Here is a 13571-nt window from a genome sequence, read left to right as displayed (position 1 = left end):
TCTAATCGATCACTAACATAGCAACCATCCTATAGCTAGGATACCGATCTAACATATCACTAACATAGCATAATCCTATAAACTAGGTTACCAAGCTACGAGGTCACTAAGCATATCACAATCCTAACTACTAGAATGTAATCAATAAGCATATCATGCAATGGACCCAAATACAAATCCGATAAGGGCTGACATTGGTGCCTTAGACCCTGTTGATATAGTGAGGAGGCTCACTTAGCACTACTGAAGTCCCACAAATAAAACTCTATTTGCTGGTTGACAGATTCCCGAACCGTCAACATCAAACAATACGCAATTAATAATTGAGTTCCAAGCCTAAGGTCTAACTCATACTCCAAAGGCCCAATAGTCAAGTATTGGGCCTAAGCACAACATATGGACCGATTTTCCAAATTGGGCCCAACCCTTCACATGGGCCTCACGTTAAGGCCCAACCATCTATTCTGGTTCAAACACTTAGCATTCTAATGGTCCACTATCTCGTACTCATAAAGGCCTAATTCTGGCCCATCTATGGCCCAATTTTCCAAATTGGGGCCAAGTCCTTCACATGGGCCTTACCTTAAAGCCCATCCAAATATTTTAATCCATTTACTTAGTCTTGGATAGCCCATCAATAGCCCAATCACCAAAGCCCAATAGAAAGGCGGAACTTAAGGCCCAAGTGAAATTAGGGTTTTCGCATGAAATGTTGATTAGGTTTAAGTGTTCCTACTTAACCCAATAAGGACTTAATCCATTAAGTCCAATATTGCCTTAGGTTAATTTGCAAATGATTATTAATTAATATTTTAAGTTTATTAAATAATTCCAGTGCGGGTCCCGATCAATCCCCAAATTAGGGTTTCATGACATTAGGGTTTTCCAAACCCTAATTAGGGTTTCCAACCCAAATACTAGCCCGTTGGTCAAATAGTTAGGCTTTTATGTCAATTAGGGCTTCATTGGGTCCATTAGGGTTAAACAAGTCGGAGACCACCCAGTACCACCTCGGGTACTGGTGGTTAATGGTGGCTCACGGCGGCGGCCACCACCTCGTGGTGGTGGTTATGACTTTTAGCTAAAAAAAATCCAAGCATCCCAAAATGACAATCACACACACAAAAGCACACAGCCACCCAAGGTAACGCCTAAATGGCAGCGCGAGGTGGCAACCACCACCACACGACGGTGACGGGTTGTTTTCTTTGATTATTCTGGCCATATAATACATTTTACATCAAAATACCCAAATAAACACACCCACACACACAACAACACACACACACAGTCATCCTTATGGTGGCCGACAGTGGTAGAGGGTGACAGCCACGACCTCATGGTGGTAGTGATGGTTCACTTTTTGTTCCTGATCACACAACACTACACACACTTAACACAATACAACAACACACACCTAAGGTACAGAGAAAAACACGGACACAGCCACCTTCCACGGTGGTTGGTGGCGACGGAAAAATGGCAGCAGACACCTAAAGCACACAGAAAAACACGCACACAGCCACCTTTCACGGTGGTTGGTGGTCGGTCCGTAATGCAAAGTCATCAGTGGTAGCCACCATTGTCGACTTCCGAGGTGGTTCTTCGTGATTTCTACTCGACAGAAGGTTCACCTTCACGCGCGTCCACATCAGAAGCCATGAATGTGGACGCTACCACCCTTCTGGTGACGTAGAACGAACGACAGCAACACCTCAGTAACCTACGAAGTCACGGACGACTACAGATGGTGACAAATAGAAGGAGAATGAGAAAGGTTGACTGCAATGACATCAGCGGTGGTTGATCGCTGGTCCTCCGGTTTCAACAGTTAACGAAGCAGTAGTTGAAAGAGCTCTCACAAACAAATGGCGGCAACAACACATGCGAGTTCGTTTTCCTGGTGTTAGGATGGACACGAGGTCATCGGCATTGGTGGTTTAGGGCCCCAACCGAGGTGGTTTGCAACTCGACGACAGGGGGTAGCGGCGCCAAAGAGTGGTGGGTGGACGATGGAGTAAGGAGGTGGCGGCTGGAGCTTACATGATTAGGGTTAGGGTTCTACATGGTGATGGGTTATATACCCAGACTTACATGAAACATCTTCCCATATTGACACAACTGGTCCCTCCTTCTCATTTTTCTTTCAACTTAAGCCCAAATGTTACGAAATGGCCCCTCCATGACAAATCCTTTTCGACTTAGGTGTCACACCCCGCTAAAGCGGAAACACGAGGTGTGGCAGTATAAAGGGTTTCATAGCAAAAGTTAAAAGACAACACCAACCATAGTTTAAAAAGCATTACAAATTTACAATGGGTTTGAACAAAGTTTTAAAAGAAATTACAATGTAAACTGAAATACAACACATGTGAATGCTCCTAAAAGTGATGTGTCCCTATGTGCCACTTACTCGATGATTCCTAAAAAAAACATGTAAAACGAGCGTCAACTATAAAAATAGTTGGTGAGTACTCACAGGTTAAAAATAATATTGGTTTCAAGAATCGAAATAAAAGTTTTGATAAAAGTTTCCATAAATAAATGCTAAAATGAGTTTTCAAGAATCGAAATAATATTCATTGTTACAAGGAGCAAACAATTTCATTGCTAAAACAAATATATGAGTTTTCAGTAATAATAGTTCGTTGCTATAATGAGAAACAAAGTTCATTGCTATAATAAGAATAAAAGTTTCGTTGCTAAAATAAGAATACAAGTTTCTTTGCTAAAATAAGTATACAAGTGGCGTTGCTAACATGAGAATTCAAGTTTCATATGTGCATAAAGATTCGTATGTGCATGAAGTTTCCATAAATAGAAATATATTGTAAAAATGAGTAAATAAGGTTGCATAAACAAAGTTCATTGTCATCATGAGAGATAAAGTATGTTGCCCAAATGGGATGCAACGTTCATATTCTCATGGGAAATAAAGTTTGTTGCTAAAACGAGATACAAGGTTCGTATGTGCATAATGATTTGTATGCGCATCAAGTTTCCATGAATAGAAATATATTGCAAAAACGAGTAAATAAGTTTGCATAAACAAAGTTCGTTGTCATCATGAGAGATAAAGTATGTTGCCCAAATGAGATGCAACCTTCATATTCTCATGAAAAATAAAGTTTTTTTGCTAAATAGAGATACAAAGTTCATATGTGCATAATGATTATACCATAAGTTCATAACCCAAGCCTAATGACTGAGGGTTCCTTCTTCTATGTCTATCGCCAACATAAGGATGTATGGTAAAATGCAGTCAAGCGAATCGTGCGAGTGAGGAATTGTCTACCTCCTAATAGCACTATCCATAATAACCATAGGCTCAAATGAGTTAACGAGTTGTGTGAACTGATTCTAGAGCCTTAAACGCGATAAAGCCTCATGAATTAACAATAACATACACATACATAGCCACATATAACAACCAAGTTTGATACAAGTCAAATTAAATACAACGAACATAAATATTTTAGGACATGCTTTACCACCCCAAAACATAAAAATCGGAAATAGGGGGAGTCGTGAATACTCACAATATGTAAAATATAGCAACCAAGTTTATACGAGTCAAATAAATACAACGAATATAAATAGTTTAGGACATGCTTTTCCACCACAAAACATAAAAACCGAAAATAGGGGGAGTGCGTGAATACTCACAGTATGCATTGAGATGATGCAAATGGTGCCTTCAACTACGATCCACTTGTACCACTATCGATTCCTACACGATGTTACATACTAATGAGTCTCTAATAGAAAGCTAACACTAATATATTTGCTACTACAATAGAATTATGCCAATATTGTGTCCATATTTAATATTGATAAGTTACAAACATTTTTTTTGAAATGGTGAAGTTTTATAGCTCATGTGATTAAGACAATTTTGGATATTGCTTTCCAGATTTTAGTAATATCAGTTGAGGGTATTTCAACACATTTAAATGTGTTTTAAGCTCATAAAAAGTCAAAATATTATCAAACAGTTTCCAAAAATTGTCAAACTTTGCATTTTCATTCTAAATACAGTATATGTCATCCATAAATTTTCGTTTGAATTTTTTATATGATTAAATATTTTTCCAAAATTTTAAGCCTTCATAAAAATATAAATTCATGAAAAATATCATCCAAACGATAAAAATTCCCAAATCTTTTATGATACTTCCATTAGACATACTTAAGGTGAGAAAAATATAAAAATGGATTTCTAAACTGTTTAACCTAATTTTATGATTTTTGTGTATTTATTCTAATAAAAACTGAAATAATTAGAAATCAGTTTCCATAATTTCCCAAACTTTTTTCAGTAATATTATTAAATATTCTTAAGTTGGGAAAAATATAAAAATGGATTTATAAACTATTTAACCCAATTTTATGATTTTTGTTCATTTATTCGAATAAAAAGTGAAATAAATACAAATCTTTTTACAAAATTGCCCAAATGTTTTTGAACACTTTTAGTATACAATTCGAAGTTGTGAAAAATAGAAAATATATTTTTCAATTAGTCTTTCTATTTTGCTTTTTTTTATCCTCTTAAATAATCATTAATTAGAGAATAATTATTAAACAATTAAAGTAAATTACCAAAAAAAAATTTAAACTTTATTTACAGTGTAAATAATCTGGGAAAAATCGCAAAGGTGGTTTTTATTTACATGAATCCGATTTTGTGGATTTAAGTGTATTTAATTTTAGAAAATATGAGAAAAATAGTATAATGAATAGAAAAATCATAAATATTTTTATTTAGATTCTAATATTTATTAAGGTCTTCTAGTAAACGTTCATAAATTTTGGATGAGTAAAACTATTTTTCCTGTTTTTAATCCATTATAAATACAAAAATCGGAGAAAAATAGGAATGCATTATGGAAAATTATGAAAATATTTTTCTGAGTCGATCACCTCTGGTAGAAACTGCGACAATTGGTAGATATCATTTTCACATTCTCTAAAGTGGTTTTACGATTTATTTGGACTAAAAAAATAAAATTCAAAACCTCACTAAACAGTAACAAAAATCGATGCAACTTAATGAGAAATCATTATTTAAGATAGGGGTCATGCACAAATTTACGTTGGATTTATAAAACTCAGAAAGTATTTTATATGATTTATTTCCCTATTTTCTTGCATTAATTATAGTAATTTGAGATAAATGAATTATTTTCTAGAAATTTACAGATCATCTTATTTTGTTTATGGAAATCTGGGAGAAATTGGATTTTGTCAGAAAAGGAGTTTTAGATTTTTATTTGGAAATAAATCCTTCATGAACATATTTGAAAGTGTTTAACAACATACTTTGATGATCTAGCTTCTAAGCTTGAATATCATCATATGCATGTTTGTTTGAAGATCATTCATGAGTTTGAAATGTTCAAAAATCATTTTTGATAGAAAATATAGGGTGCATGTGGTGATTTTCACCCAAAACTTGTAGAAAAGTGCATTATGTTGATTTTGACTTGGGTTTTGGTCATGGATCTTCACCATTTTGTAACATGCAAGATGTTTTTGGTGAAAATCTACCACCATCATCATCAAAAGTGAAGTGAATGAACATCCACACAAATTTTATAAGACAATGGTGTAGAAGAACAAGAAAATGCAAGAAAATCCATGAAAACTTGAAGGAAAATGAAAGGAATTCATGTTCTACCTGAATGAACACCACAAGATGATGAAGATTTTGAGTATCTTGAGTGTTCTTGGACATGTTTTTCTGTAAAATTTCATGGTTCATAGAGGGAGGAAGAGAGAGAGAAATGAGAGAGAATGAGGGAAGATGGAGTGCGAGAGAGAAGAAGAATGATTTTGTGTTGGGAAGAGGAGAGATATGGGGAGAGAGATCCGAATTTTGAATGGAGAAAGGGTCTCTCTATCTTAAATTTTATAAAATTATAACTTTATTTTATAAAAATATCAAGTTTTTATAAAATATGCACCTTATCTTAATTTTCATTCACAAAACCTTGATTTTTTTTGCTTAGAAAATAAGGTTAAATACTAATGACTTCAATTTTATTTCTCCTTGGTTCTATTTTACTAATTTGAGTTATTTTAAATTGATATTATAAAGTTCATACCAAATTTTATGGATTTTTAGGTGTTAAAGTTTATAAATTTGAGATTTTAGGGTTTTTAGGGTTTCGAGATCTAATAAATATTTGGATTTCAAAATAAATTGAATCATTTGAGATTTCAATTTATGTTAGAGTTTCATAACTCTTTTCTAGTTAAAAATAATGTTTGTAATTTATTTTTATCGATTTATTGGCATTCTATGTAGTGGTTTCAAGATTCAAGGAAAATTGAGGAATCGAGTATACTAGTCCTAGTATTCAACTTTGACTTAAGTTTCTATGAGACTTTGACCTAATTTCTGCTACTAGGTCAAGTGCATGATGTGTGTATATGATTAATGAAATGGTGTTCAAGTCAAGGAATGACCCGAATGTGGATAGTCACTCCAGTTAATTAGTCGTAGAATTCACATACCTATGTGAAAATCTAAGTACACCATCCTTCGATTATACTTGTTTCCAAGTTTCTATTAGGTTATAACTTAACATCTAGTTACTAAGTCTAGTATGTGTCGTTCCTACACGTGCAATTAAGTTTATCAAATCTAGAACCGACTTGAATTTTGACGGTTGTCACATTAGGTACGTAATTTACCCTTTTAGCCCCAACCATCCAAAATCCTTTCATATTGACTCCAAATGATACCAAACACCCCCTGACTTTTGAAAATCTCTACAAAATAATTCCCAAAATTACACTCTAACCCCAAAACTCCAAATCATGTCATTTGGCTCCCCGTAACGAACACCCCGCCAATTATTGTTTGATTTTGGGCTATAATAATATAAAAGAATAATAATAATCACTTCTCGGGGTTCCGGGTTTATTATTTAATTATTCTATTTTAAATGGGATGTTCCAACTCCCCTCTACTTAAATTTGATTTCGTCCTCGAAATCGTTTCTTATCATTCCTTACATGCCAGACAACTTGAACTATGTGGCCACAATCCCGAGCATAACTCCAGCCTTCCCAAGACAATCAAACCAACCCTCATAGGGTTCTACAATATGAAGGTGAATGCATTCCCTTGCAAGATAAACACATTACTCAATTTGAAGCCTAAAATCTCGAGATGGTCTGACTCCCTGACAGGCCGCACATACTAAACCATTGCTATTTCCATTCCACTTATCCCTTAAGTTGACTATCCAACTTCTGATAACTGGAGGTTCTCACCAGAAAGCAAAACCACAGACCAATTTCCCTGCAATACACTTATACTTGACAGAAAACTCATCCGGAATACCAATATCCTGCCCCGTTTATGAACCAACGAGCAATCTTACAATCGCTCCATGCGATTCCCGAAGGAAAATTCGACTAGTAATAACTACCGTAGATATATTGCCACTCATGGCTCCATCAATCCTTCTGGTCCATCCGCTCATAATAGTTTGACAACCTGTCGCCATTAATCAAATACAAAAAGTGAACGCTAGCGGAATATTGTAGTCGTACATCATGTCTGGTCCCCAATGACCTACCATTTCCTGATTCCGATTATGCCGTGGTCTACCTACAATCTTGCGAACTGGCCCACCCTAGCCTAATCGTCTGAAACAATTCGTGAATGCTACAGGTCCTCCCAGAGTCTCACAATACTTCCCCCACTATCTGACCGCTAGATCTAACAGATTACATACAAAGTCTTCAGCATGGCTGGACCGCCTCACCGGGCCTTCAACCTATCTGGACCACTCTCAGAACCTTCAACATGTCTAGAATGCCTCTCTGGGTCTTCAGCTTGTCTGGACCATTCTCCGAGCCTTCGGCCTGATTGGTACACCATGTTGGCCTTCAGTCTATCTGGACCGCTCTAAGTCTGTTGAGCACAAACCAAGACCCATCCTGGTGCTATATCCCATATAGCCAGTTCTCCCCCACTTGGGGTTTCAAACTCCTGATCCAATCCGTGGACTATAATCTTGGCCTAACTCTAGACTTCATGTTGATCGCCCACCCTCTCGAGAAACCTTGGTCTGATCCCTGACCCGCGTATCTACCACATACGCTTAATAACCCGCACACCCATACTGAACGTACTACCGAGCCCTAGCGGCTAACAAAACCCTTAATGGATGATGCTCCATTTGAGAATTCCCAATTCTCCCATACATGGGACACTAACCACTATCTATTGGTGGCTAAACCAAAACACAACTTAACCATGAAATGAATAACCTCCACAGAACAACCCTCCATTCACGGAGGAACCAAACTTCAAGAGAAACCTGAATCCCAGTGAAACCGACAGTCCCTAATGCTTGAATGATACAACACCCAAATCTTAAATACCAAAAGATGGTTGCTCCAACCAATACCTCAGCAACAAGCTACTTCCCTTAGTGCCTTCATCCGCCAATCAATAACGGTTACTAAAACCATCGAATCCTGACAGTATTGAATAACCATTCCTGTGGGACCTTATCCGCAGACCTCCCCCATAATATCCCTCTTCCTAATTTGCTCCAAAAAAATCTCCTGCTCGCGGGCTCTAGAAATCATATCATTCACGGTCTCGCACCCCGACTCACTAACCAGCTCAACCGTCCACACCTGAATTGTAGTAGCTAAAACAACCTCTGCCCTAAACCGGGCTATCACTACTCCCAAGACATAGTCTCCAATCCCGAAAGAGCAATAGATCGCACAATCAATCCTTGTCGCCTAATACAAGAGATCCAAAGCGAACCAGACCTTAAATCCTATGGTTAAGGATGGTAATCGCGTATTCCCCACAAGATACTCATGCCACATCGACCCACCCATGCTCACCAGCGCTGAAATACTGTTGCCAACCCCTTCGACCAACTGACCACGATCTGGAAATGCAATCGGGCCCTGGGGTCACAAGTCTGCTCACTCTTCGAACTCAGAAAACTAAAAAGGGTACAATCATTTCCCTAGAAAACGACATTCCAATCCATCAATCAACCATTTTACTTCTAGTTACAAAACTCTGATGGGTTTTGAGCATTCTAACACTCCTATGGTGTGCATTCAACCTTATGTACCTTGGATCTATGTTTTCACTATTATACATGCAAATATACAAAATTCTAAAGCATCATCCTAACTAGCATATTATGGATCAACTACACTACAAAAATCTAGTTAGATGACATACCTTTGATGGAGCTTGAAGTCTTGAACCTTTAAGAGCTTAGACCCAATAGTGTGGAAGCCTCAAATGAAATCACACAACACCACCAACAAATAGAATAACTTGAGAAGAAGGTTACTTTGGTTCTCCATATGAAAATCGGCCCTTTCCCTCACTTTGTGTATCCATTAGTGCCATTTCATGAACCATGGGATCCTTTATATAGTGTGGCTCATTAGGGTTACACCATGTAAACCCTAATATGAATGACTTTCCATTTCCTTCTTGATCCATGGGTTTTAACCTCGATAGAGTATCCATGGGTTACTACATGGGTTAAGCCCAACATGAAGGACAATGGATCACAAGCCCACATATATAGGAATGAATGATTTACATAATCAAACCCATATATTTAATTAGTCTCTTTTGATCAACAAAATAATTCCAAATTAATTCTTGATCAATACTAATTAAATAATATGATTTCATATTAATATTAGAACTTATAATATATTAATATAAATCATAAATAACCTTTTCTCACTTGTCTATCCAATTGTTCTGATGCCATGCAACCCAAATGGACCATGCTACTTTTGGGTCGAGTACATACCAAGAATAGTTATGGGCTTAGACATATAATCCAACAGTCTCCTACTTGGATAAATCTAAAACTATTATTCAACTATGACTCCAAGATCCCGACTAGAAGTCGTAGCTCTTAAAGCCGCTGTCGAACTCTAACCTAGTCAAATGTTGTGTCCATTAGATAAGGGATCGTATATTCCTCCATTATAGATATCATATGGGCTGAGACATGGATTATAATCATTCTCTCTGTCCATTTATTATTTCCTGATTTCTGATTTATGACGTCTGACTAATTGAACAAATCAAATTAGTCTAGACTTGGCCAAGCACTTAGGGGTGTCATCACTAAATCATCGAGGGGTCCACATATGTTGCTTTTATCCCTCCAAGGGTAAAACGAATGGATAAATATCGACCCAAATGCTCGCTTGTACTTACACATCAAATCACACACAACGATATGTTTTATAACAACCAAGTTATTGGTTGCATTTACAAATGTCGGTGTGCAACCAACTCGCAACTACAACTCACACGTCTCCGTTTGAAGAATATAAGATATTATCGTCTCATGATCACTCATGATAAAATCTATGAAGTGATTCAAATGAGCATGGGTTGAATCCAGTACTCAAATATCATTCCAGGAGTACTCATGAACACTGTAGCCACTTTGTCCCAGAGAAACTATAGACCCATTCATGATAGTCTTGCCTCAATACCTACTTCCAAAGTATGATCGACTATGGATGGTTTGAATAACTTAGTTATTCGGGAAGTCAAGACATGCAAAGTGAAACACAAGAATAATCGAATCTAATATGGTCTCAGAACTTATGAATATAAATAAAACACCTTTTATTTATCACCATATTGATTACACAGTATTCATTTCATAATGTTTCAAATAATCAACTTAATACTTGAATTAAAACAATAGTTGTCCCATGCTTCAAGCATGCACCACTATGTTTTATAAACAATAGTTATGTCGTACTCCAAGTATGCACACTATGTTTGTCTATGATCCTTACTTTGTGAAATAGATCAATTGAACATGATTCCAATGATGCTCATTTCACAATCCCAAATCCTTACCGTAAATGTAAAAATATCAAATTCTTTTCATTTACTGTAATCTGTTAGATTTAAAAACTCATATGCATTGGTCCTCTTGTAATGACTATGCACAAAAGTCACAAAGACTTGGCAACAGACATTACAAAGTATTCCAATGGAGATCAATTCCATGGAAATGAAGTCTCACATTCAAAGTACATTCCTTTGAACATCCTTTTTGCATTAATTTTTTCTAATATTACACAGGTTTGATGAATAACTTTCTCCTATGGAACCATTTCCATATTCCCATTTTGACTCTTACTTCTGAATAAGAGTTGCCTCTTTTTAGAATATGTCAATATGGTCCCTCTGCAACATTTTACACCATACTTCCAACTGTCCACGAGAAACCAATCTTGGGTAAACCTCAGATTTTCCTCGACAATTGCTTAATCATCTCAGTCATATCCGGTTCTATTACTTTTCCCCTCTTAATTCCCTAGGCATTACATGCAATCGATCCTATATCCGAAGCATACAAGACACGATTCATGATGTCTCACATAAAGACATGATACTTGACCAGTCTTTTGCTACAATATTTCTTATAATTTGCCATGTTCTCATAATTCAAATTGTGAAAAGGGATGCCGTAATCATACTCGAATTTTAGAACACAAATTATGTAATCATGACTAAGATTTGAAATGAAGTATGATTTCCTCTCCCTTAATTATAGCAAAACAACTTTTTCAATCCCTGCAACTTCACAAACTGGAAGTTTTTATTTTCTATTATTAACATTGCTAACTTGCAATATTTACCATAATTAATTATGCTCTCACTAGCATAATAATTATTATCTTACCAACATAACACTTATGCTCCCACTTGCTCTGACACGTACTCAAAAATCAGTTGGACTTCTAGAAATCGATGCTTCATTGACTTTCATTACCAATGTTTAGATTTCCGATACGAGATGCTTCGATAAAACTTTATCTAAGCTTCTCAAAATCATACACCTTCCCTTAGATAGCTCACATGTGTGTCTAAACAATTTTAGAACTATGAAGAGGTACGGCGGAATCATAGGCTCAATTTTTTAGACCTTTTCCATTTCTCACAAGTCCATGTTAGTGTGCCGGTTAACCACACACGCTCCACTAACGACTTTGAGAAGGCAAATATCATAATTGCTATCTACTTGAAATGTACTTAGTGAAAGCGTCTCCTCACCATCATTTTCATGAATCAGAGAGAAACCTTATGACACTTAGATTTTATGGTGAATGTGTTGCTATCCATGTGAATTTGTCTAAACAATAATCACAAGACAAGGTTAGTGACATATTCAAACTCATATGGACTGAACTTGTTCAATCTTAATTTCTTGCCACCTGGTAGCACAAGGGTCTACCATTGCTTCCAGGTTGTTATGCAACCAATTGAGAACTCTCAGAACTCATATGCACAGTCAAATTTAACTAGAATGGGCACAGAAATGAGACTATGTCAACATGACAGATTACAAACCTCAAGTCGTGTGCTAGTGTTCAAAAATAGGTTTATTCTTGATTAGTTCTTGAAACTTTTCATGATCTTTAAGACTCCCACTGACCTCTTGACATATGTGATTCATTTTGTCAAGGAACATTATTTGACAAACAAATACTCAAGAGTTAGTGCGGATTCTAATCAAGACAAACACTTTAACCAATTGGCCTTAGTTGGTCTTTGTTTAATCCAAAACATCACAACTTACCAATTTCAAATGTACGAGAGTAGAAAGCTTTTAATCTACATTTGACAAGTGTTATACACCTTCTTTAAGATATGTCACTTAATTTACAATCTTGGAGTATGACTCTACGAATTATTTTGGAACGAAGTATGACTCATCTTTTTGATTTAACCACTTCAACAATTCATGACTCATTTTCTTAGCCATAAGAATGCACTAATATTTCCTTAAAGGATCAATTGTGATATGGTTTCATAATCATTAAGATGATCATCAAACATGATACTAAAGTACTCTCCCATCTTTTCAGATTTGAGAAACTTTTATCTTTTTGCCTAATTTGATTCTTCTCATTCGTTCTGCCATACATTGAAACTTTTCCAATATTTCAGAATTATACTTAAGCTTGTAAGTATAACCATATTTACTAAAATTTAGTAAATCATGACAAATAGTCTTATCGACATTTGTGGCGGACTTGACCAGTGCACAAGAATGTGTATTTGATCCCTTAGTCCTTCACTTGACTCACATATACATGTGAACAAGGAATTAGTCTTAATTTTCCAATGATGAAAATTCTCATTCATCATACAATACAACTTGCATGATTCCAAGTTTCTATCCAATTGAAACTTGGGTGATGAGAATCTTTCCTTATTTGGTAAATTTAGACACTACCACAAATGAAAGAATCAAATTCATATTTCCAATATTTCTAGAAACATACAAACATCAATTTTTCATAAATGCCATTGCAAGGAGATATAAAATAAAACAAAATTTTGTTTATTTATAAAATACGGAAAAAACTTTTTCCTTACAATGCAATTACAAGTGAAAAAACTATGCTATTACATATTTCCTAGAAATTTATCATAACTCCCAAGAAATAGCTCAAAAATCCGATCTTCGAACCATGCGATTGAAATCAATCTTTACGATCAGATTTAGCATACT

Source organism: Lactuca sativa, chromosome 7 (assembly GCF_002870075.4).
Source record: "Lactuca sativa cultivar Salinas chromosome 7, Lsat_Salinas_v11, whole genome shotgun sequence".
Taxonomy (NCBI): Eukaryota; Viridiplantae; Streptophyta; class Magnoliopsida; order Asterales; family Asteraceae; genus Lactuca; species Lactuca sativa.
Note: the sequence above shows the minus strand (reverse complement) of the source record.